This window comes from Quercus lobata, chromosome 4 (genome assembly GCF_001633185.2).
Source record: "Quercus lobata isolate SW786 chromosome 4, ValleyOak3.0 Primary Assembly, whole genome shotgun sequence".
In the NCBI taxonomy this organism is placed as follows: domain Eukaryota; kingdom Viridiplantae; phylum Streptophyta; class Magnoliopsida; order Fagales; family Fagaceae; genus Quercus; species Quercus lobata.
This window is the reverse complement of record NC_044907.1, coordinates 78,180,492-78,206,623: the sequence shown is the minus strand read 5'-3', so window position 1 is coordinate 78,206,623 and position 26,132 is coordinate 78,180,492. Positions and strand designations below refer to the sequence as shown.

General features: G+C 35.5%; 1 non-coding gene and 1 pseudogene across 1 annotated transcript; one reads left to right on the top strand and one right to left on the bottom strand.

Moving 5' to 3' along the window:
- Positions 1–262: 262 nt before the first annotated feature.
- On the top strand, positions 263–5,767 carry LOC115985861 (annotated as a pseudogene).
- Positions 692–798, bottom strand: LOC115988238. The gene has a single exon (XR_004091409.1). It is a non-coding gene; the product is annotated as a small nucleolar RNA R71 (small nucleolar RNA).
- Positions 5,768–26,132: the final 20,365 nt, after the last annotated feature.

Genomic DNA, 26,132 nt, shown 5'->3' with positions numbered 1-26,132 from the left:
ATTTCTTCACATATTTGGTAATATCTCTCCAACTCTTTTCTTTTTAAGCAGTTTAGTTTTCTTTTAGAGTTTTTCTTTTATTTTTACTTCTTTTTATTGTTAAAGGTATTTTGTTTTGTTTTCTTTTTCTTTTTCTTTCTTGCTTTACTTTTGCATGCGTGTTTGTTGTCGTGATAGTGATAATCGCTTGATTAGAATTGAGTCTAATAATTTGTTTGGAAATTTATCTAATTCTTTCACACATTCTGATACACTTGATATCATGGCGGACTTAGAGAGTAATCATGTTAACGAGAATAATTTAAACAATGAAAACTTCCATGCTCACCAACCCATTAGAACTCTCAGGGATTATTTGCAACCTACTAGGAGTAGTGCACCATCATGCATCATTTTTCCAACTAATGCAAATAATTTTAATTTTAAGCCCGGTATGATTTCATTACTTCCTAAATTTCATGGCTTAGATTCTGAAAATCCTTACCTACACTTTAAGGAATTTGAGGAGGTATGTTCTACCTTCTATGACCAATCATGTAATAAAGAGACCATTAGGTTGAAGTTGTTCCCTTTTTCTCTTAAAGACAGGGCAAAAACTTGGCTTAATTCTTTAAGACCTAGGTCAATTGGTACTTTGCAAGAGATGCAAACTCAGTTTTTAAAGAAATTTTTTCCAATTCATAGGACTAATGCACTTAAAAGACAAATAATGAATTTTTCACAAAAAGATAATGAGACATTTTATCAATGTTGGGAAAGATTTAAAGATTTGCTTAATGCTTGTCCACATCATGGCTATGAAACTTGGCGTATAATTATTTTTTTCTATGAAAGTTTAACTTCAAAGATGTGCCAATTTGTAGAGATGATGTGCAATGGAGAGTTTTTGAATAAAGATCCTGATGAGGCTTTTGATTATTTTGATCTCTTAGCTGAGAATGCCCAATCTTGAGATACCACTAATACCTCAGATAGGTCTAGAGCATCCACCAACCCCTCTGGGGTTGGTAAATACCAACTTAGGGAAGATGATGACCTTAGTGCTAGGGTGGCTAGTTTAACTAGGAAGCTTGAAGTCATGGAATTAAGGGAGGTCAATGGAATCAATACTGTGCCTAAAATTGATGAAGTTTGTAGAATTTTTGATACCATGGAACACTCTACCAATGAATACCCTATAATTCCAGCTTTTAAAGAGGTGTTGCATGATCAAGCAAATGCTATGAACATGGTAAAAAAATCATACCCTTCCCCCTATTCAAAGACATACAATTCAGGGTGGAGGAATGACCCAAATTTTAGTTGGAGGAATGATAATGTGGTTGCACCTCCTACACATTGTTCTTCAAATTTTGTTCCTTATAATCCCCCTCCAAAGAAGAGTCTTGAGGACACTTTGCAACAATTCATGCAGACTCAATCCACTATTAATAATCAGAACTCACAAGCCATAAATGACATTAGGAGAACTCTCACTAAATTGACCACATCCATGAGCACAATAGAAAAGGGTAAGTTTCTATCTCAACCACAACCAAACCCCCAAGGTCAATTTTGTGTTGATAATTGTAGTTCCTCTAAAAATAAAGTGAGTCAAGTTAAATCTGTAACTACTCTTCGTAGTGGAAAAATCATTGAAAAAGATATTCTTAAAAGCAATACACATGATGAGTCTTCCAAAATAAAGAGTAGTGATGAAATCCTTGAGCCTAAATCTAATGAAATTGAAAGGTGTCCTATCCCTGCTCCTTTTCCCCAAAGGTTGATTCCACCTCAAAAAGTGAATCAAAATTTTGACATCCTTGAAGTGCTTAAGCAAGTTAAAATGAACATTCTCCCTTTGGATGCCATAAAGCAAATTCCATCATATGCTAAATTTTTGAAAGATTTATGTACTGTTAAGTGTAAGCTTAATGTACATAAGAAGGCATTTTTGACTAAACAAGTTAGTGCAATCATTCAAAACAATAGACCTCCTAAGTTAAAAGATCCAGGATGTCCCACTATTTCATTTGTGATTGGTAATTCAAAAATAGAGAAAGCTTTGCTTGATCTTGGGGCAAGTGTGAATCTTTTGTCATATTCAGTGTATGAGCAATTAGGTCTAAGCGAGTTAAAACCCACTTCCATAATTTTAAAACTTGCCGATCGATCTGTGATTGTTCCAAAGGGTGTTGTTAAGGATGTCTTGGTTCAAGTGGACAAGTTTTATTTTCCTGTTGACTTTATTATTTTGGACATTCATCCTGTTTCTAATGCTAATTCTCAAATATCTGTGATTTAGGACGCCCATTTCTTGCAACTTCTAATGCATTGATAAATTGTAGAAGTGGAGTCTCAAAATTATCTTTTGGGAATATGATCCTTGAACTTAATATTTTTAATACTTGTGAGCAACCTAAGGATGAAGAGGATTGTGCATGAAGTTGACTTAATCAAAACACTTGTTTAAGAACAATTCAACAAAACATGTTTTTCAGATCCATTAGAAGCTTGTCTAGTCAATTCATGTGATTTTATTTTTGATGAGAATTCCGAAATTGCATACATTCACTGTCTTTTGGAATTTGCACAGGAATTGGAAGCAAGCAATTGGAAATTGAAATATGAGGAGTTTCCACCTTGTGAGATAACGTTGTTGCCATCTAGTGAGCAAGTACCGAAATTGGGATTGAAGCCCTTGCCTATTGAGCTCAAGTATGCTTTTCTAGAAATCGATGAGACTTTTCCTATGGTAATATCTTCTAAACTTGACTCTTCGCAAGAAGGTAAGTTATTAAATGTTTTGAGAAAACATAAGAGTGCCATAGGATGGAACATAGCTGACATTAAAGGAATTAGCCCATTGGTTTGTACTCACAAGATTTATTTAGAGGACAATGATAAACCGTCTAGGGAGATGCAATGTAGATTGAAGCCTACAATGAAAGAGGTAGTTAGGACTGAAGTGCTCAAATTGTTAGATGTGGGTATCATATACCCCATCGCTAATAGTAAATGGGTAAGTCCTACTCAAGTGGTGCCTAAGAAATCTAGAATAATTGTGGTAAAAAATGAGAATAATGAGTTAATTCCAACTCGTGTCACCACAGGTTGGCGCATGTGTATTGATTATAGAAAATTGAATGTAGTCACTAGGAAAGATCACTTCCCTTTACCTTTCTTGGATTAAGTTTTAGAGAAAGTAGCGGGTCATGAGTACTATTGCTTTTTAGATGGGAATTCTGGGTACTATCAAATTGAAATTGCACTTGAAGATCAAGAGAAAACCACATTTACTTGTCCTTTTGGTACTTTTGCATTTAGGAGGATGCCATTTGGTTTATATAATGCACCTGCCACTTTTCAAAGATGCATGCTAAGTATTTTTAGTGACATGGTTGAGCATTATTTAGAGGTTTTTCATGGATGATTTTTCTATGGTTGGTGACTCTTTTGATGAATGCCTTTCAAATTTGCAAAAAGTCTTAACTAGGTGTGAAGAAAAAAATTTACTATTAAATTGGGAAAAGTGTCATTTCATGGTCACAAAAGGGATTGTATTAGGCCACATTGTTTCTTCAAAAGGCATAGAGGTGGATAAAGCAAAAATTGAGTTGATTGCTAATTTGCCTACACCTAAGACTGTTAAAGATGTGAGATCATTCCTAGGACATGTTGGATTTTATAGGAGGTTCATAAAAGACTTTAGTTTCATATCTAGACCTGTGTGTAACCTCCTAACAAATGACACTCCCTTTGAATGGACCCAAGCTTGCCAAGAAGCTTTTGATAAGCTGAAAGGCATGCTTACCACTACACCTATCATGCAACCACCAAATTGGACTTTACCTTTTGAAATTATGTGTGATGCAAGTGATTATGCGATTGGAGCTATTTTAGGGCGAAGAAAGGATAAAAAAATCTCATGTAATTTATTATGCAAGTAAGACTTTGAATAAAGCTCAAATGAATTATTCTACAACTGAAAAAGAGTTGTTTGCTGTGGTATTTGCCTTAGATAAATTCTATTCATATATTATTGGTTCTATTGTTGTTGTTTTCACTGACCATGCAGCTTTAAAATATCTTCTTTCAAAGAAGGATGCAAAGCCAAGGTTGATTAGATGGATTCTTCTACTACAAGAATTTAATATCACCATCAAAGATAAAAATGGAGTAGAAAATGTGGTGGTAGACCATCTGTCGCGCTTCACCTTTAATGAATCCATGGATGCATTGCCCATTAGGGATTCATTCCATAATGAACAATTGTTTTCCATCTCTACTTTGCCTTGGTATGCTAATATAGTCAATTTTCTTATCATAGGCCAAACACCATCTACTGGAGTGCTCAAGATAAGAAACGCTTCATGGTTGAGGTACGCAATTTTTTCTATGATGATCCTTATTTATTTAAGTACTGTCCAGATCAAATCATTAGGAGATGTGTCCCTGATAATGAAATATTTAGTGTCATCTCCTTGTGTCATAATGAAGCTTGTGGTGGCCACTTTTCTTCAAGGAAAACTGTTGCAAAGATTTTGCAATGTGGTTTTTATTGGCCTAATATGTTTAAAGACACTCATCATCTTTGCAAATCTTGTGAGTCTTGTCAAAAGGTTGGAGGAATAAATCGTAGAAATATGATGCCTTTAAACCCAATTTTAGTTGTTGAAATTTTTTATTATTGGGGCATAGATTTCATGGGTCTATTCCCTCATTCTTTTGGATATCTTTACATTCTAGTGGCTGTAGATTATGTTTCAAAATAGGTTGAGGCTATTCCTTGCAAAAAGAATGATCACATAATTGTTTTGAAATTTTTAAAGGAAAATGTTTTGTCAAGGTTTGGCATCCCTAGGGCAACAGGGCCGGCTCTATGGTGGAGCAAAAAATGCAACCGCCTAAGGCCCCAAGTTAAAAAAAAGGCCCCTAAATTTTAACCAATAGGATTATTTATAATCAATAAATAAAATAATTTTTTTTATTAGATGAAAAACAAATAAAAAAAATAGAGAAAAATGCAACGTCGTCCACAATATTTTTCACAACACTTTTACAACTAATGCTAAGTAGCAAGTTGTTACAGCCTATTGTTGATGGCAAAAAAATAATTATAGTGATATTTTCAAATAAAAAACAAAAAGCAGTTTAAAATCTAGGATTTGTTGTAAAAAATATTGTGAATGTTGCACTTCTAAAAAAAAAAAATAATAATAATAAGAGTTTATTTAGCAAACTTTTACTAGTTTTCATCTAAATCTATCGCTAACATCATTGTTTTACTTACCACTATCAATCTACCACATCAACAAATATGAAAAATTTTGTCAAATTTTTTTTGTCTTAAAAATTCAAAAAAAAAAAAATTCTATGTAGCTCATGTTAATTAGTAGTAATTTTACATTTAAATAAGATGATCAATTTTCACCTTAGGCCCTCAAATGCATCAAGCCGCCCCTGTAAGGCAATTATTAGTGATGGGGGCTTGCACTTTTGCAACCGACCTTTTGAGGCATTAATGAGAAAATATTGCATAACACACAAGGTAGCCACCCCATATCACCCACAAACAAGTGGACATGTTGAGCTTGCCAATAGGAAGATTAAACAAATTTTGGAGAAGACAGTTAACCCAAATCGTAAAGATTGGTCTTTGAGGTTGAATAATGCACTTTGGGCATATCGCACTGCCTATAAAAATATTCTTGGTATGTCTCCCTATAGACTTGTTTATGGTAAAGCTTGTCACTTGCTTATGGAATTGGAACATAAATCATATTGAGCAACAAAGATGTTTAACTTTAACTTAGACAAGACTAGTTCATTGAGAAAATTGCAATTGAATGAGTTGGAAGAAATTCGGCGTGATGCATATGAGAATTCTAGGATTTCTAAAGAAAGAATGAAAGTTTTTCATGACAAACAAATTTTAAGGAAATCTTTTGAACCATCTCAAAAAGTTCTTTTATATAATTCTAGGTTACATTTTTTCCCCAAAAAATTGAGATTTAGATGGACTAGACCTTTCATTGTTAAAAATGTTTTCCCCCACGTTGCCGTAGAAATTGAAAATCCTAAGAATGGTAACATATTCAAGGTGAATGGACAACGTCTTAAGCCATTTCTTGAGAATTTTTCACAAGAGGAGGAATCCATTAATTTGGAGGATCCCATTTATCAAGACTTGCCAAGCAATTAGCATTAGTGTTTGTGTCTTATTTTAGAATTTTTTTTCTTTTTATTATTTTTGTTATTTTGTTTTCTAATCCCTTTTGCAGGTGTTAAAGTTTTGTTTTGTTCATTTATGTTCATCTCTTCAAGGTACTCTCTATAATCTTTACTCTTTATTGTTTTTCCTTGTTATCATTGAGGACAATGTAAGTTATAGGTTGGGAGAAGGAACTTGAGATGATTTGCATTTGTTTTTATTTTATGTTATTTTTTTTTTTTGGGTTATTTTTAGTGATTTTTGTTTTTGTTTTTATAGTCCAATTTTCAAAAAAAGAAAAAAAAAAAGTGTTGCTTTAGCAAGAGTTTTAAGTCAAAGTTTTTTATGCTACTTCTATCTAAAGAATTCCACTATTTTTCATGCTCAACTATCATGCACATGCACTTTAGCCACATGAACATGTTTATTGGTTGAGAGATAGAGATGACTTTGAAAATCTTGAAAATAAAATGTAGAGACTATAACCAAAGTGAATTCTTGAGCCATTCATTTTTTTAGAGGGTTATTTTCTTTTGATCTCATTTTTCATTTGGAAGCACATAACTTTGATGTTACTTAGTCTCATTATTCTTTGATTTGGTCGAATGCTAAGAATTCATCAATTTTATGCCATACTTGAATAAGTTAAAGTCATGGATTTTGAAGAACTATCCCAATCCTTAAGAGATGATTTTAGGCCATCTTTGTTAATTTTGAGCCTTTATTATTTTCTTTCTTGATTCATTACCGCTAGTCACCCATTTGAGCCTATTATTTTAGCCATTCTTTCTCAAACCCTTTCCTAAAGTGTTCCAAGAATGAATGCAATCAAATTGTCTTATTACGATAAATATGTGGTGAAATAGTTGGAAGAAAAGGAGGACTCACTCAAAAAAAAAAAAAAAAGTCTTAAACAGAAAAAGAAAAATGTTGAAATAAAATAGGAATGTGAAAAAGGAAGAAATAGAGAATGAATTTGTTGATGAAATTTTGAAGAAAAAAGAAAGAAAGTGAAAGTGCAATATTCAAGAAACTTGAGAGGATAAATCAATTGTCATATGCTCAAAAGAAGTTGTCTCTCTAACTATTCTTGGGAACACTTTTTGTTTTTACATATACCTTTTGTTCTAAATTCCTCCTCTTTACCCTATATTATGTCCCAATGAAAGTCCTATTTGATCTTAAGGAAGTTATGGTTTGGATCTTGACATGACTAATCAATGTTTGGCATCCTTTCATGAGACTATAAATGTCCTTTATTTTACTTCACCATTCTTTATCTTATTTATATGTGAGAGCTCACATATGTTTGAGAGTGTTAAACCCTTTTCAGAGTGATTTTATTTGTTGAGTGTTAACAACTGTAAGATTTGAGTTAAAGCATAACTTTTGATAGAAATTCAAGACAGTTTTATCTTAAGACTAAGGTTGTGTTTGTGTTGGCTAAACTATTCACACTCTTAGTATTAATGGCATGTGGAATATCTTTGGTGGTTGTTAGTGTTTTGACCTTTGATTAACTATTTTTACTAAAGTAATAATTTTTTGTTATTTTGTGTCTTTGTCTCAAGTCGCTTAAATTGCTAGGGACTAGCCATGAGCTGGTTGGGGAGCGTGATAATAGCTTAATTTTGCATATTTATATCATTATTAGAAAGCATTATCATACTTATTTTGAGTTAATTTGTGCATTTTATAGTTGGTTTTGGAATAATGCTGAATAATCAATTTTATGCTTAATTGAATTTTAATGCATGAATTTGTATTTTGTAGGATAATGAAATTAAATAAGTAGATTTGTGCAAAGAAGAAGGCTAATGGAATTTAATTTTACAAGGGCCATGATGAAGTCAAAGAAGGTCAACCCAATTAAATTTGTGTCCAATTGGATCAAGGAATCAAAGGAAATTTGCACCAAATCCAAGTCCAATTCGGATTAGGATTCCAGCTTACGCACCAGTTAGTATTTGGAGCATAACTTTCTGTTCAGATGTCCAATAGAAATTATTCAAGTTGGGATCGAAAGCTAACTTAAAGGGCTACAACTTTTTAGTTTACCAAAAGTCCGAATTCTGAAGTTAAATGGGCCAAAAAAGTCGGTTAAGTGAAGCCTAAAAACTTGGGATTTTCTCCAAACGGGAATTCAACTTGTAATAGGATTCCTTGACCTATTTAAAGGCTCTTTAGGGCAAAATTCAGAAGAGAGCTGCTATAGAACATAATTTAGGTTTTCTTAAAGTTTCTTTACAGTTTTTAGAGTTTTATTTGTATTATGCATAATTGTTAGTATCGTACGATACGTATCGTATCGTGTACAAAAAGTTTCGTATCGTAAGTGTTCATGAATCGTCCGATACATAAGTGTGTATCATATTGTATCGATGAATCCTACGTATAGTATCATATATAGACATGTGGGTTTAAAATGAGTTTTTTTGTTAAAATTTGCGGTTTTATTTGATTTAAACAAGTTGTTAGACGTTTTTAATGCAAAATTATTGGGAAACTTAACTAAGTCTAATTCGCATGAGTTTTTTTTTTCCCTCCTTTCTCTTTCTCCTACAAAATTTAGACTATACTTATAACATTCACTTTCATATATGCAAATATATTTTCTAAGCTATTATTAATAAAATGAAAATATAATTATTTTTTATTTTTTTTATTATTATTATGAGTCTAAAAAGTTAGAATGCCAAGAAAAAATAAATAGAATAAATTATTAGAATAAAAAAAAACAAAAATAGTAAATGTTGATAATAATGAAGAAAATGTCTATGAAAAAATAATTTAGCAAGATGCTGAACATGATGATAACATTGACTTAGATGGAGTTGATTAGATAAGATGATGAAAAGATATTATATTTTGGTTCGTATATCTTGTATTTTCACTTCTGAGTTTAATCAATTTGAATGTGCATGTTACAAATATAAGTTACTTTGATTTATTTAGTTAGCTTTGTTAAATTTTATTGTATAAGTAATGATTAAATTGGTATTTAATTGAATATATTTCAAATTTATAATGAGTATATCTTTTATATATGTATATCTATAATTATTTTATAATTTTATTAGATATTTGTGTATCTTACGATACACGATTCGATACGATACATGATACATAAAAATTAAAAATCGATTCACGATACGATTCACGATTTGACAACTATGGTGTTATGGCTTGCTAGAAGCTTTGTTAAGGCAAGGGGTGAAACCCAACCTTTTATTGGTATGTTCTTAACAATTATTTATTGGTTTTAATGCTTATATTTTTATGTTTTTGATTGTTTTACAAGTCTAGAAAAGTGTTTAGTTCTGAATAATTCTTTGATTTATCGTAGACTCCGGGCACGTTAAATGCTTAGTATTCCTTGCGAACTAATTCACTAGTTTTATTTTACCTAAAATCAATCAATTTCATAAAACTACCTTAGACAATTAATTCTTGAGTTCTTATTGTTAAAGCATCCGACTAAGATTTTCCTTCGTATGAATTTTAGTTGAGTTATAAAATAAATATTGTTAAGACTACCAATAGATGTATTGTGTTTGGATCCCTAAGCCTTAGCGCTTTAATATATTTTTATTTTCTCTCAAATTAAATAAACTTTACAAAACCATCAAAAATCTCTTCAATTAAACTTTATTATTTTAGTTTTATTCTCTTGTGGTTTGCTAATTAATTCCCTTTTCTTGTGGATTCAACCTCGGACTTATCGAGTTATTACTTCACGACAATCTTGTACCTAGGAGCATTATTTAAGTCGCAGCACTACGCATTGTGGAATTAGGGTTGTAGTTTGAAATAATATGGGACAGATCAAGCGGGTGCTCTCAAAAAAGCTGCACTTTCCACTGGGCGCTTTAGAAGCTGAAGCGAAGGCAATGGAGTGTGGGATTATCTTTGCATGGGAACTGAGACTTAAAAGTAGGTCATAATTAAGGAAGACTCGTAGATTGTTATTCACGCCCTTGCGTGAGAGACACCTGCTCCAATCTCCATCCAACAGATCATAGCTGGGTCGAAAACGTGGCTGACAACTTTTACTTCATGGGCGGCAAACTTCACTCGCCGGGATAGCTATGTAACAGCTCACCTAATGAGAGCATTCACATCAAAGATGTGAAAAATGCTAAATCCTAATTTTAGCTCTCATCTCCTTAAAATATCATCCACATCCATGCTATTCTTAAAATTTTTGACATCTTTGCTATAGTGGAGTGTCATCTTTGACACCCTTTTGTAGCAAATTGTTAGAGTTTTTTATTATTTTTTTCTTTCTCTCTCTCACTCTCTCTTGTGCTATGCGCTTGTGCCTCTCTCCACTACTTTCTTTCTCTCACTTATTAAAATAAATAATATTTTAATGAAGTGGTAAAAAAAAAAAAAAAAAAAAAACTGTGTATTATAAAGTGAAATGTTAAAATAAATAACGTAGTATTTTGAGATTTTAAATGCTATATTTTTTGACATGTTTGGTGAGAATGCTCTGACTAAGCATGCCAGGAATATTATAAATTGTACTATCTAGGTGGAGGACACTCCCCCTACACGTTGTGAAGGCCTTTTTTTACTATGGTCAACTTCAAGTTTTGTCATTTAGATCCTTTAATTTGCAGATATAAACAAATAATTAAATCAAAATTGCATGAGGCTGAATAGGGAAATGAATTTAGTTTATTGGATGTCTAGCTATCCAACAAAATATATAAGCTGGCATTTTCATTTTGAGAAATGATATTTCTAAAACATTTTCACAATATTTTCACAATATTGTTATTGGTTGTTATTGTTAGGGCAAAAAAGTAATCTTAGTGTTAGGTTCAAATTTGAAATAATAACAATTAACTATTTATGATTTGTTGTAAAAATGTTGTAAAAATATTGTGGACATAGCACCTCTCTTTGATGGAGAAAATTGACCTTTGCCCCTTTCACGCAAAAAATCCAGCATTTTGCCCCTTTTTCCAAACTAATTAAGGAAATGTCCCTATTTTGAAACTTGATTTTCTCAAAATCGAGTTTTAACGTCACTATAGGCTTCTTAAAACGCCACTATAGGTATGGGACGATCAAACTTAAAAAAATAAATAAAAAATAAAAAACTTGCATGGAACTCGAGTTCATGGAGCTCGAGTTCCAAAACGCCACTATAAGATCCTTAAAACGCCACTATAGGGCTCCTTGAAATGCCACGATAGGGTTTTAGAATTTTTTTTTTTTTTTTAATTTTCAGTTTGTTATAACTCGATTGTCCAAAAATCGAGTTTTAAATTAAAACTCGATTTTTAGAAAAACGAGTTTCAAAATTAGGGCATTTCCTTAATTAGTTTAGAAAATTGGGCAAAATGTTGGATTTTTTTTTAAAAAAAAAAAATGGGCAAAAGCCATTTTCTCCTCTCTTTGATTCTTAATTTCGTTGCAACAGTATTCCTCAATTCGCTCAAGTCATGGTCAACTTTCTTTAAAGAAAAGGTCTTCGTCAACTAAAAATTTTGGTAATTAATTACTATCATCAATACATAAAATTTCCCAAGGCTCTATTAAATAAGCAAGTTGCTGAGAAAAATAAAATAATAAAATAAAGCAACTTACTGCAATGAGGAAAAATGTTTAATAAATTATTTGCATTTTTTTGCTCAGCCGAAGAAAAGTCAGTATGTTGTCTGAAATTTTAACAAGATGTGACTGATGTCACGAGGACAAATGTTTAATAAATTATTTTACTTCTAGAATAACATATTTAATAATTTTTTTATAGATATTGTATAATTTAAACTGATTTTTTGTACAAGAGAGATTTGAACTTCAAATCTCTTATTTAACTATAAAAGAGTTTATCAATTTAGCTTGTTGAAACCCACTAAAATAACACATCTATAATTGCACTCTTGACCTTTGAGATAAATATTATCAAATTTCAATTTAAACTCTTAAAATATTAAATGTATAATATGGGAGAAAATGTGCATTTGCCCCTTTCGCCAAAACTTTTCAGCAAAATGTCTCATATCTGAAACTATTTAGAGAAATGCCCCTGTTTTGAAACTCAGTTTGCTAAAAATCTAGTTTCAATTTAAAACTCGTTTTTGAACAATCGAGTTATAGCAAACTGAAAACTAAAAAAAAAATTCTGGAACTCGAGTTCCTTGAAAAAATGAGTTCCCAAAAAAAAAAAAAAATTCTAAGTCCACGTTCACTATAACTCAATGTTCTAAAAATCGAGTTTTACATTTGAAACTCGATTTGTAGAAAATCGAGTTTTAAAATAAAGACATTTTCCTAATTAGTTTCATACATGGGACATTTTGCTAGAAAGTTTGTGAGAAAGGGGTAAAAGCCCATTTTGGCCATATAATATGTATCTCGCCCATTTTTAGTCTTGCTTTTATTTCTCGACGTCCATAGCAAATAAAAATAGCAAAAGAAGAAAAGAAAAGAAATTGCTGCATGTTGCAAACTGAGCTACAAATTAGTAAATTTTCCTGAGACGTAAACATTGAAAAAGTTGGAAGTTATACTGATCAAGGTTTTGAAACCTGGATCGGACCGTATGGTCCGACCGAGTTAACCAAGAACCGCTACTTAAAACGATTCTTTAATCACAAAAAACCGGAAATTATATTTTTGCTGTGAACCTCTCGAATCGCGGTCAAACGGCACGGTTTTCTAAACCGGACACGGGTTTTCCGATTTCCTCCTCAGAAAATTTCTTCGTGAAGAGCAATTTCAGGTTGGCCGAATATGTTCTTTAGGGAAGAACGAGTGAGACAAGAATAGAAAGACGGAGAGTGAGTAAAGAATGAAGCTGTGAAAGAGAGTTTTACCTTCAGATCTGTTATAATTTGCTTGAGAACTGAGGAAGATCGAAGATGAGAGACTGAGAAGTTCCAGGGAGAGAAAGACACAAAATTTCAAATCTGAGAAGTAGGTGTTGGAAAGAAAAGTAAACAGATTGCTTGGGAAAAGAAGAAAAAAAAGATAAGATTCACATCTTCTATGTCTCGATCGCTCTCTCTCTGCGTTTTTGCAGATGCTGTGTATCTGCATTTTTGCCTTTGGAGCCTTCTTCTTCAGTTCTTTGAAGATGATGTACTGGTGTACTGCCTTGCTTTACTCTCAACCACAGAAGGCTTGCTTTATTGTACCCACTTATGCTTGCTGTCAAGCACTTCTTAATTTGATAGGAACTTGATTTTTATTAAACCCATTTTTTATTGGCGGACAAACCAATGTCTGCCCACCTACTCTTGTATTTTTTTTTTCTTTAATTCACAAATGGTTGACTATTCAAACTGGCATAAAAGAGAAAATATTAGATTGTATTATGCTTAGAATTTAATATATTTTATTTGCATAATTATGTTTGCTTATAATTTAATATTTTTATTTACATTATGAAACTTATGACATAAAAAAAATTATTTGAAATATAGTTCTTTATATTTATTTGGATTATTTTAGTTAAATTTTCAATTTTTATTAATTTAATATATTTATTTATTTTTTAAATAATTACTAAACTAATTATGATGTCATCACAGTTCGACCTCGGTTCGATCTCAAAAACCTTAAACCTCTTCCTTTTACGGTTCAATGAACGGTCCGGGTTTGAAAACCTTGATACTGATCACGCAGAACATGTAAACATGGGATTGAATGAAATTACTAATTGTGTAGCATTTAACTTTTTTATCTTTTAACTTTAATTCAGAAACAATAAATCTTTTTTATCTTGTAGGATTTAAAATTATAATGTTGGAATCAATTTTTTCAAACATTTATTATGTACTAACAGACACGGTTTTAAAAACCAAAATGGTCAAAGAAACTAGCCTCTGAGCACGTTTGTGAAGCTCTTCTTTTTTCTTTTCTTTTTTGTAAAAGTTAATAATTTGAATCCATTATAATTTGAGATTATTACATTTTTCAATCACAAAAAACCTAGGGGTATGATAAATAAATTATTTCATCCAAAACGCAGAACACTCATCACACCCCTAGGTATTTCTGTGATTGAAAAATGTAGTAATTTCAAATTATAATGGATGCAAATTATTAATCTTTACCAAAAAAAAAAAAAAATTATAAGAGAAATTTGAAAACCATCAAGAGAGCGGTCCTATTTTGTAGGCAACGTTTTAGTGGGAGTTAAAGATATATCTACTTATAAAAAAAAAAAAAAAAAAAACTAGCCTCTGAGCATGCGCGCACACGCGTGCTCAGAGGCTATTTTATTTTTAGGTAAGAGTTAATTTAAAGTATTTATTATAATTTGAGATTACTACATTTTCCAATTACAAACCAAAAAAAAAAAAAAAAAAAAAAACCCAGGGGTGTGATGAGTATTATGTGTGGTGAAATAATTTTTCATCACACCTCTAAGTTTTTTCTTTTTTGTGATTGGAAAATATAGTGTGGGGCCAAAGAATTTGTGGTCCCGGCCCACTTCCCATTAGGGCCCAAGGCCCGCGCCGAGGAAAGTAGTTGCCGAAAACAAGTAGTGAAAGACCAAATAGCCTAGAGATGCAGCCGAGGATGACCCTGTCCTCGGCATCCCAAGGCCTAAAAGGGAAGAACGACATGTCATCAAAGGCAGCCTTCAAAGCGCTCTCAGAAGGAAAGGTGAGTAGAATGGGACTCGCACGGGGGTACAGTGTGGGAGTGGTTCAAGGAAAAGATGTCACCTCCACATTGAATGCGCCAACAAACGTCCTAGCCACATTGATGGGAAAAGACTCTTGAACAGTGTGATTTCGGTTATTGCAACTAACAGAAAGTAGGGGGAGGCGGCTGATGGGATAGGTACTCGAGTAGTTACTTGCCTGATCAACAGATGGAAGTTCAGGATCAACTGAGAAGGGCTATATAATGTAAGGGCTTATGCTCCAAAAAAAAGGGGGAACCCAGAAAGAAAAAGAAAGAATAAGAACATTAAGCTCAATGGACAAGGTCCATGGATACACTTAGTTCACCTCTGCGCGTCCACCATGAGCACCATGACCAACCATTGTTCGGTGACCAAGGCCTAACCTTTCAGCCCACGCTCTACAAAATTTATTGTTTGGGCCTTTAACATATGAACCCAATACCATTTTGGGATTGTTACAAATTGAGTCCTTACAATTAGCGCCGTCTGTGGGAAAGGCTTGTGCGTTGGCACAGGTGATGGTAGGATCAAGCCCCTGTCAAACAAGGGCCAGAGAAAGCCCCTCCGTCATTTCCAGCAGCACGCTATTGTTGTCCTAATGTAAAATTCCGCTAGGAGCTACGCTTCGAAGCACCAGTGGCACGGGTCGTTCTAGGGGCTTCCGACATCAAGTCAACGCCCCACACCTTGGCCAAGGGACTAGTCCCCTTGAAACTACTTAAGCAAAAATCTAAGTTTTGGACAGAACCAAGGTATTGCATGGTCCTCGGACGCAAACCTATGGGGAAACCAACTATTTAAGCAAAAATCTAAGTTTTGGATAGAACCAATGTATTGCATGGTCCTCGAACTCAAACCTATGGGAAAACCAACTACTTTAAGCGAAAATCTAAGTTTTGGACAGAATCAAGGTATTGTATGGTCCTCGGACTCAAACCTATGGGGAAACCAAATACTTAAAGAAAATCTAAGTTGTGGACAAAACCAAGGTATTGCATGGTTCTCGGACTCAAACCTATGGAGAAACCAACTACTTAGAGAAAATCTAAGTACCAGACACGGCCCAACAACACGCGCGGCACCTCGAATGATGCCTTTAGTCCCTCAGAAGCATGTTTAGGTACAAATTCAAACTCTGAGATATGATCCCAAGTATATCATGTGCACGACTATTCATACATGTTAAGATAACTAGATCAAAAACCATGAGATTCGCAACAATAGTAAATATCGGCAAAGACAACTAACATGTAATTTAAAGGAAAAAGGAAGAAAAGAATTTCATATATGTGGTCAAGGAGTTCAACTACAAACAAACTCTAAAGTCCTCGAAACAAAAGGGAAACTAGTTAACAGTTAAACTAGAAACAAATACAAAAGTTGGCCAGGGCTTTTACTTCTTCAATTTCGTTTTGGCCACATGCTGGGAAAGTCGAGCAGGATTAGCCTCGGAGCCCTGGAAAACGTCCCCTTCTTGGGAAGGCTGGACAGGATCAACCTCGGTGCCCTGGGGGACATCAGCAAGGGGAATGGCCTGAAGGGGCTGAACAAAGATGGCCGGCTCCTCGACACCAGAGAACTGAGCGTTGGCTATAGACTTGGCTGCCTCTTGAGGCACCTTAGGATTCAAACCTCCAGGTGCTTCTGTCGCCTCGTGAGGCTCTCCTCCCTTAGTTAACTCGCCAGGAATGACAATGTGCTAAGTAGCTTCTGACTGAGCAGCCTCAGCCTCTTGTGAAATGCTCATAGCCTCGGAACTGGAGGAGGCGGTCTCATGGATGGCTGGAGGATAAAATACGCTCTCCGTCTTCCACAAGTCGGACAAAGCCTCCACCCCAACTAGTTTGAAGGCCTCGTTCCAAACCTGGGAGCAGTATAGCCTGCATACACTAGGGATTTGAGCTTTAAGGTGGGCCTGGGTTTCAGCCACCCCCGCCTCGTAACCCTCTTCCTCAGCCTTATCCCTAGCAATTTCGGCCTCAGTCCTGGCAAACTCAACCTCCGCCTTGGCCCTTACGGCTTTATCCCTGGCAAATTCCGCCACACCCTTAGCATTGTCTGCCTCGATCAGTTTCTTCTTTAAATCACTGATCTGCTCCTTAGCAATTTGCAATTGCTCCTCGGCAGCAAGTAGGCGCTTCGTCTGTTCCTCAGCCTGTTTCTAGGCTCCAGTCAAACTTGCCTCGACATTATCCCTGGCTCTGGCAGCCTCTTTTAAGTCCTCCCTGGCCTTCGCGAGGTCAGTCTCGGAAGTTTTGAGGGTTCGCGCAGCATCTATACGTTTACTGCGCTCAAGCTCGGCGATCTTACTCTGCTCCTTCACTTCTTCCTCCATCCTATAGGCAGCCTAGATAACCTGTCAATTGAAACAAACACAATATGAACGAGAATCTATGAGCAAAAATCGACGAATTTATAGGTTTTAGGAGCCTTACCATACCCAGGTACCTCTTCATGCTGAGGGCAACCTCCTGCATCCTCATATTCTTCAACTCTCCCATATCAGTGGGAAGCAGTAGGGCCCTCCCTAGCGCGTCGGCTACATAACCGCCTTCGCCGTCTCCAAGGTTCCTCATGGATGCACCTTCCAACAATGGCTCCCCGTGGAGCATTGGGGCGAGAAGCCAAGCATTCGGCACGGATGGGGCATCGATCTCTTTCCCCTATCTTTGATGCCCGATCTTTAACTACTTTCAAGCTCATGGGGTTTCGTCCCCCTCCCGAGAGGATTGGGACATCCCCTTATCCATGGGTTCCTTACCCTTGGGACTCCTCTTTCTCTTTGGGTTGGCGGGCTCAGGCCGAGGAGGCAGAGTTGATTGAGGAGGTGCAGAAAGTTTGGGGCGGGGAGATTCTGGTTGCAACTTGGAAGAGGAAGACCTAGTTTGGAAGGGCTGAGGCTAGGGTGGGGGAGTTGGAACACTGGATTGCGGCTTTCCCTGTGCACCCTTTCCCGGCTGACCCTTAATGAGGTCGAATAAACTGGTCGAGGGCTTTCTCTTAAGACCCATCTCGACTCGAGAGGATGTTCCCACTGACAACAGTTCCTCCTCGGAAAAGTCAGGGTCACCCAAATCACCAGGAGGATCCTCGAATGGGTCAGCTTGGTCAGATGCCCTAAATCCCTCCTCAGATAGATCCAAATCACCTTCGTCCTCCACTGCCTGGTGAGATGGGGAAGGGCCCACCAACGGGATACCCTCTGGGATAGGAGATCCCTCAGAGATCAGAAACCCTTGCTCGACTACAGTGATCTTCGGAAGCCGAGGATTATTGGCACTAATCACGTGCTTTGGGTCGGCAAATGACTTCTGGATAGGATTGTACCCTAAGATTTTGTGAGTGGCTCTGACTTGACCATCCTCGTCATTTACAAAAACCGCCGCTTGAAGAACAGTCTCTAAATCCACCCGGTTGACCAGATGAAAGTGTTGGTGAAAGGCGTGTGGATCTGCAAAAAAAAAAAGGCATGTACATGGTTAGTAACCAAACCACACCAAATTAAGATGGCACAAAGGACTAGCACCCTCCTACTCTTTACACCCCACCCGGTTCTCCCTACACCATTGGGCAAGGAAGGCCATCATGCCATTCCCCAGATACAATGAGATAATCCTTGTTCAACCCTTTGTTGGACTCGGGGAGGCACTGAATTATCCGAACCCTATCGTCTCTCGTCTTCATGTAGTAGGATTTTCCCCTCAAATTTTGGAGATTGTAGCACCAATTTACGTCATGATGGGTTAGTCTTAGCCCCATTTTCTCGTTTAAGGCATCCACACAACCCAGAATCCTAAACATATTGGCGGCACATTGGGTGGGAGCTAATCGGAAATGCCTAAGGTAACTCCTCATCACCGGCCCCATGGGGATTCTCATACCCCCCTCTACGAAGGCGAGAAGGGGAATTACCACCTCGCCCGTCCTTCTCTTAAGGTGCCACTCTCCCTCCTTGTAGTGCCTCAAGCTTACATTGGGGGGAATCCTATAGTCGGCGATGAACTTCTCCATCGCCTCTTCGGTCTCAACCAACTTTTTCAATTTAACAATCTCCAGGAACTACCAATCAGACTTAAGGGGTGACGGGAGAAGGAAGGGAGCAAGAGAAAAATAAACCCAGAAAAGAAAAAGCACGAGTTAGTGAAGGCAGAGAACTTACAGAAAAGAGGAAAGGTTCCTCGGACAGGCTTTTTATGCTGGAGATAGACTTGAATTTGGATGAAAGTTTAACTGAACCCAGGAAATATGCACTAGAGCTCTTAAGTGCAAAAGTGATGGGACAAATCAGTTCCAAAAATTATTTATACCTCCCATTGAAAGTAACTGCACAAATTTTCCCGCCCATAAAGGCAAGGAAATCTCTATCGTTAAATCATCATCGCGCCGTTGAACGTGGGAAGCACAGAGCCGCCTGCATTTAATGAAGACACGTTTCACCTTCCAAGGCTCCAAGAATGTCTCGGGCAGACGAAGAGTCTCTAGAACTGATAGATGACAGGGATTGACAAGTTTTGACAGAGACCTGATGTCATCAAAACCCTCCTCCCCGTCCGAGGATCTGGACAGCAGGATTTTGAGGGGCTATTGTGGGGCCAAAGAATTTGTGGTCCCGGCCCACTTCCCATTAGGGCCCAAGGCCCGCGCCGAGGAAAGTAGTTGTCGAGGACAAGTAGTGAAAGACCAAATAGCCTAGAGATGCAGTCGAGGATGACCCTGTCCTCAGCATCCCAAGGCCTAAAAGGGAAGAACGACATGTCATCAAAGGCAGCCTCCAAAGCGCTCCCAGAAGGAAAGGCGAGTAGAATGGGACTCACACGAAGGTACAGTATGGGAATGGTTCAAGGAAAAGACTGAGAAAGGCTATATAATGTAAGGGCTTATGCGCCAAAAAAAAGGGGGAACCCAGAAAGAAAAAGAAAGAATAAGAACATTAAGCTCAATGGACAAGGTCCATGGATACACTTAGTTCACCTCTGCGCGTCCACCATGAGCACCATGAGCACCACTGTTTGGTGACCAAGACCTAGCCTTTCAGCCCACGCTCTACAAAATTTATTGTTTGGGCCTTTAACGTACGAACCCAATACCATTTTGGGATCGTTACAAATTGAGTCCTAACATATAGTAATCCCAAATTATAATAATGCTCAGAGGCTAGTATAAATAAATACCATTTGAGGAGTCCATCTATTCTCTAAGTTTAATATCAAAAGATGTAAAAATTTTATTTTTGGTGCATGTATTAATTTTTTGAACCCAAGCCCAAAAGTTTAATGAATAAAAAATACCTGGGTAAAATTCTATAAAACATGTTTTTTTAAATAAATTTTAAATGTAAAATAGTGCTGGCATATTATTAAAATACCAAAAACATGAAACCAACGTTGGTTTTTTTTTTTTTTTTTTTTACATTTAAATTTTAACTTTAAAACAATGCTGGCATTTTTTTTTTTTTTTGGTTGAAATTGTAAAAAAATATGAAACCAATGTTGAAGGACTCACACTTTGTGCAAATTCAAAAGGCATGGTTTGTTTGGAGTCTTTTTGGCTTTTGGTAAGTTATTTTGAATCAGATTAAATTTTACCAATTTTTAAAATGTATGTACATTAAAATTTAAAATGACATAGCATTTTAAACTATTAAATAAAAGATATATTTAAGGGTGTAGGTTTTTACCCCCAAAAGTTAGTCTATTATTTAGAAGAAATTTTCACCACAATTTTTAAATTTAATCTTTAAAGATAACTTCTCCAGTATTATTCTTGTTTTAGCAAATTTGTGTATATGGCAATTGCTTACAGAATCATCAAATGTGCAATGAAAGGCACAAAAAAGGACAATATTAAATTTCATATGGTAGGATATTTACAAAAAATGTTTTTTAACAACTACTTGATAGATTGACTACCACTTCGCTCACCTGAATTCATCCAATGTGCTTGCTATGCAATTGTATGTACCCAATATCGGGCTAATGGGCTCTACCTATAATTGGGCTCACAATCTATTTGTATTGTGGGTTTTGAGTTTCCTACAATGGGTAGTCCTCTGCCCGGAGACTCAGTTACTCCCTCTTGTTTTTGCAAGCCTCTCTCTCTCCTATAAAGTCACTCCTCCTGAAATAGTCACTCTTCTCTCTATGTGTTCTCCCCAGAGTTTCCAACCCCCCTTTCTCATTCTATTCTCTTATTTATAGTTTGAGATAAGTGGAGGTGTCATGATTAGTCCTAATCATTAGTGGGAACGGCAATAAGTGGGCGTTCCATTGGTAGAGGCAATAATGGCATTGGAACTGGTTCCCACCTCCAAAAGATTGTTCGACAACGATATTCCCCAAGGCAATATCGGGCAGTCGAGATATGGCACCCCCGAGTAATTGCATTCCCGTCCAAGTTGCATTTGATCGAGGGAGGCCCAGATTGGCCCCCAAAGTGTGTTCGGGTCAAGATTACAAGTCTAATTGGCATTGGGTCAGGCATTGCGGCATGAGGCTTGGGCCCATGGCCTAGCGAGCCTAAGGGTCCAACCCCGTACAAGGGGTTAAGGTTATGGGTCGTACCACAGGGCCAGGGCCCAAGGCCCAAAGGGCTCGAGGACCCCGTATTGTACAACAATCTAACCAAATTGTTGATATGTCACCCTAAAAAAAATACAAAAAAATAGAGAGTAAGGCTTAAATGTAAGAAAAACAACTGACAAAAATAATAGAAGGAAGAGAGGGCACCACTTAAAACACATACACTAAAATAATGAGTCAAACTCGATAACCACAAAAAAAAAAAAAAAAAAAAAAAAAAGACAAATCAATATATATCATTCCCATTCTTTAAAAATAGTCATTAATTAAAGAAAATATTATACACCCATCAAACTAACCAAATAAAAGAAAAGAAAAGATTAAAAAAGATAAGATAAGATAATGATATGGAAAGGATAATAGAATTACATTTAAAACTTTATATGTAATACTTTGATTTTTTTTTTTTTTTTTTTTTTTTTTGTTTGGAGAAAATTAAATACTTTGATCTTGATCTACGTAATTTCAAGTTGCAACAACAACCATCCCGTCACTTCGAAGTAGAGTAAGGGCTAGATATTTGCTATCCAATGAATCAGGGACAAAGTATAATTTTGTTTCATAAGGAATCAATGAGTTTCCTTTTTTGTGGACTCCAAACTTGATTTATACTTATCAGGTAAAAAAAAAGTTTATCTACAATTTACACGCTTAAAAAATTAAGATCATCTAGGATTCTTGTTGTATTCAAGATTAAAATCATCTACAATTTCTTTTCATTAGGATTCTTGCAGGTGGCTAAGAACGTTTACTGTAAACTATCTTAATAACTAAAAACTAATTAATGAGAGTTTTATATAGTAGAGTATACTATTGGCCAGGGACAGAGGGAGACTTGGTAGGGATGGCAATGGGATGGGGCAGGGTCGAAGGATGGGGTTTTCGTCCCCGCCCTGCATGGTTTTGTCTTGCCCCATCCCCGCCCCGCATGACGGGGAAAACTTTCTTACTCCATCCCTGCCCCTTAGGGCCCCGCGAAGCCCCACCCCACCATGTAAAATTCTACTTTTTGTTAATTTTCCCTACAACTAGTATAATTTTTTATTGAAATCTATTTCATTAATAAAAATATACTTGAAATTACAACTAAATTTATCATATCCAATCAAATCATTTTTTTAGAAAATATTGAATAATATATCCAAGTGTTTAACAAGACAATCACAAAAAAATAAATAAATAAATAAATCTCATATCATAACACATAACAAAATAAAGGAAGAGAACCACATTGAGTAGAATAAAATAAGCTAATATTAATATATTTGTTTAAATAGTAAGGTTTTAGGGTATGAAAAATTTACAATTATAACCCTTAGCAATGCGGGATGGGGCAGGGCGGGGTGGGGCGAGGTGGGTCTAAAAAGTCTAAATCCATACCTGTCCCGCCCTGTGGTGTGGGGCTAAAATATTGCCCCATCCCCGCCCCACAAAAAACCCGCGCGGGATGAAGCGGGGAGGGGTGGGTTAAGCGGGGTGGGGCAAAATTGCCATCCCTAAGACTTGGTCTTGGGGGGGCAATGGCCCCCCCTATTTTTTTTTTTAATTAATATATACCTATAAAATCAATTTTGTAATTTTAGCAATTTTGAATCTGTACCAGCATTAAGCCTAAAATTGTTCACCAATTTTAGCAATTTTGTTCAATAAAATCACACTTTGCCCCTCTTAATATTATCATTGATTCTCTTAGGAGTACTACTCTAGCCACAAAATTTTCTATAACATTTTTACAAACTGTTGTGGGAGTAAACTTTTATTGGTTTGCATCTGGGTCCATCACTTACATCGCATTTTTAGTTACTAATAACCACTCACCACATTAATAATTTGTAAAAAAAAGTTTGTAATTCTAGCATTTTCCTCCTTTTAAAGACCAGATCTAAAATCTAAAACAAAATGAATAAGCCCAAAAAAATTATTCAACAACAAAAATTACCAATAGTAAAGCTAAAAACAATTAAACTCAATCAACCAATTTTACCTAAAACAAACAACCTAACCATTAAAAAAAAAATTAAACAAAATAATTTTGTACATACCTGAATGCGCACATAAAAAACACACACACACACACACAAAAAAAAAAAAAAAAAAACTCATTAGCTGTTAAGCAACTAAGCCAGAAGTTAGAGCCACTGCACTCAACTAACAACAAAACTGCCCCCTCTAACTTCAAGTTCTGGCTTCGTCCCTGCTATTGGCAATGGAATTCAATCCACGTTGAAGAGTTGTAATATGAGTTGTGAACAAAACAATAGGAATATAAGAAAACGTGAAAGCAAATTTAAACCAACACAGAGAACCCAACACGCACGAGGCATCCAAAATAGAGGTGATCAAAGATACTTACATTTTGGCTGTTGACTATACTTCAAGTCCAAATTTCAAACAGTCCATTGGAGTTGGAGGACAGAGCACACGAAAATCTTGAAAATCAACACCCTAGTGCACGTTCCTTGAAGAAATATGTGAAAGAAATTAAAGGTGAGATTGAAATATTTGATTTCTTTGTAGAATATAAGAAGTTGTTCATGAATTAAAAAACCAAAATAGAAAAAACCAATGTACATTGATATACACATACCGTTGAGCAGAGCAAATAGAAAAAATGATGATAATGGTGAAAAGAATATTAACAGAATTGAGAGAATTGGAGAACTGAAGAAGAAACAATTTCAATTTGAAAACCAACGTGAGTGTAGTAGGAGTGTGGTCCTATTTTGTAGATAGTGTTTTACGTGGGAGTTAAAGAAGCACTTTTGCCAAATTTTGCCCCTACTTAAACATAGGCTGTAGGGGTATTTTGGAACAAAAGAAAAATCTGGTCCAAACAGGGGAAGCTCTTTAAATAGTAGTATAGATTAAAAAATGTCCGAATTCTAGTTTTTACCAGTTGAACTGTCAGTTTTTTTTTTTTTTTTTAATGATTGAACTACTAGTTTTATGATTTTTACCAAACTATTTGAGGGTTCGATTCCCAGTTGAATTGACCAGTCTGATCCAGTTTTTAAAACCATATACAATTTAAATGTCCTTGTTGGTAGTGATTATTTACTAAGGAATGAAACTATAAGTAATTTTCACCATATAAAGTATAATTTTTGTATCTATTGATTCTTCTTTTTTTGGATTTGAGAAAAAAGATAGCGAATTCATAGATTTAAGGTCACCAAATCAGTTTGAATAACATGATGAATATCTAGTGCTACATCTTTATTAGGTTGGGTGAAGTAATTGTCTTTCTAGCAAGAGAATGAGCTACATCATTCCCTTAACCACAAACACGGGAAAAACTTATACGAGAAAAGAGAGGAGAATGAATTTTCACATCCTAAATTAAGTGTCCATGTAAAGCTAAAGATGGTTCTTTGTTCATAAGATCATTAAAAATAATCTCATAATGCCCCGCAAAAATTGCACAGTTGATTCCCACCTCTAGAGCGAAATCTACTGCTTGTCTTGTTGCCAGCGCTGCAGCTTGAGCAACAGTACTGGCTATTCACTATTTTAACAATTTTTTGCCGTCAAAAGATATTTATTTTATTCAATTCTGCCCCTATAATAGAAAAATGTATATTATATTGCTGACCCCACATTGTGAGTAAAAAGTCCATTGGACTGTATCGTGCAGCTTCTATTTATATTTAATTTAATTTTGTTACTGTTTATAAGTTTCATTAGACTTTTTAATTCTATTTATAGTTTTTATTTTGTTATTTTAACTTATTTTTAATTTTATTTACGGTATTTTTAGTAAAAAATTTCAGTTTCAACTAAATAAATTCTTTCTAAACCTATCTTACACATTCATCAAAATGGAAAATTAACATGAATTGTGAGTTGCATTATAAATTTAATTAGTATAATTCATAGTTATGTGAGATAGAGAATACGCATTTATGGTACTCCAAAACTACTCAATAATTACCCCATCAAAACATCATCCTGTATTTAATTCCTTGAGAATAAATTTTCATTTTCTTGTTTTGTTTACTTTTCCAAGATCTCTAATATGCTTTCTCACTGTTGGAAATACTGAATGATTGTATTGTATTTCTCAAGTAATAGAATATACACGAGTGCCTTTATATAGGAGATAGAGTGTACAGTACAAGTAAGTGTGCTATATAAGTAAACAAGGTGGGCCTAAAGCTCACATACCCTAATACACGTTAACAGTCCCCTCAAACTCAAGGTGGATGTGAGACCAACTTGAGATTGTCAACCAAAGTACGAAGGCGTCCCTTAGGATGTGACTTGGTAAAAATATCTGCAAGTTGATATTTAGAAGAGACTGAGATCAGCTTGAGAGCACCATGGACAAGATGATAACGGATAAAATGACAATCGATCTTGATGTGTTTGGTCTGTTCATGGAAGACATGATTATGAGCAATATGAATGGCACTCTAGTTATCACAATAAAGAGGAGTAGCAGAAGATGTGGACACACCTAAGTTTTTGAGAAGCCATCGTAGTCAAAGGAGTTCGGATGTGGTATTAGCAAGGACACGATATTCTGCTTCAGTATTGGAGTAGGCCACATGAGTTTGTTTCTTGCTTCGCCAAGAAATCAGAGAAAAACTAAGAAGAAAACAATAACCAGTGGTGGACCTGCGATTAGTGGGATCTCCTGCCCATTCAGCATCGGAAAAAACACGGAAAATAAGAGGAGACTAAGTAGGGTAGAAAAGACCATGGA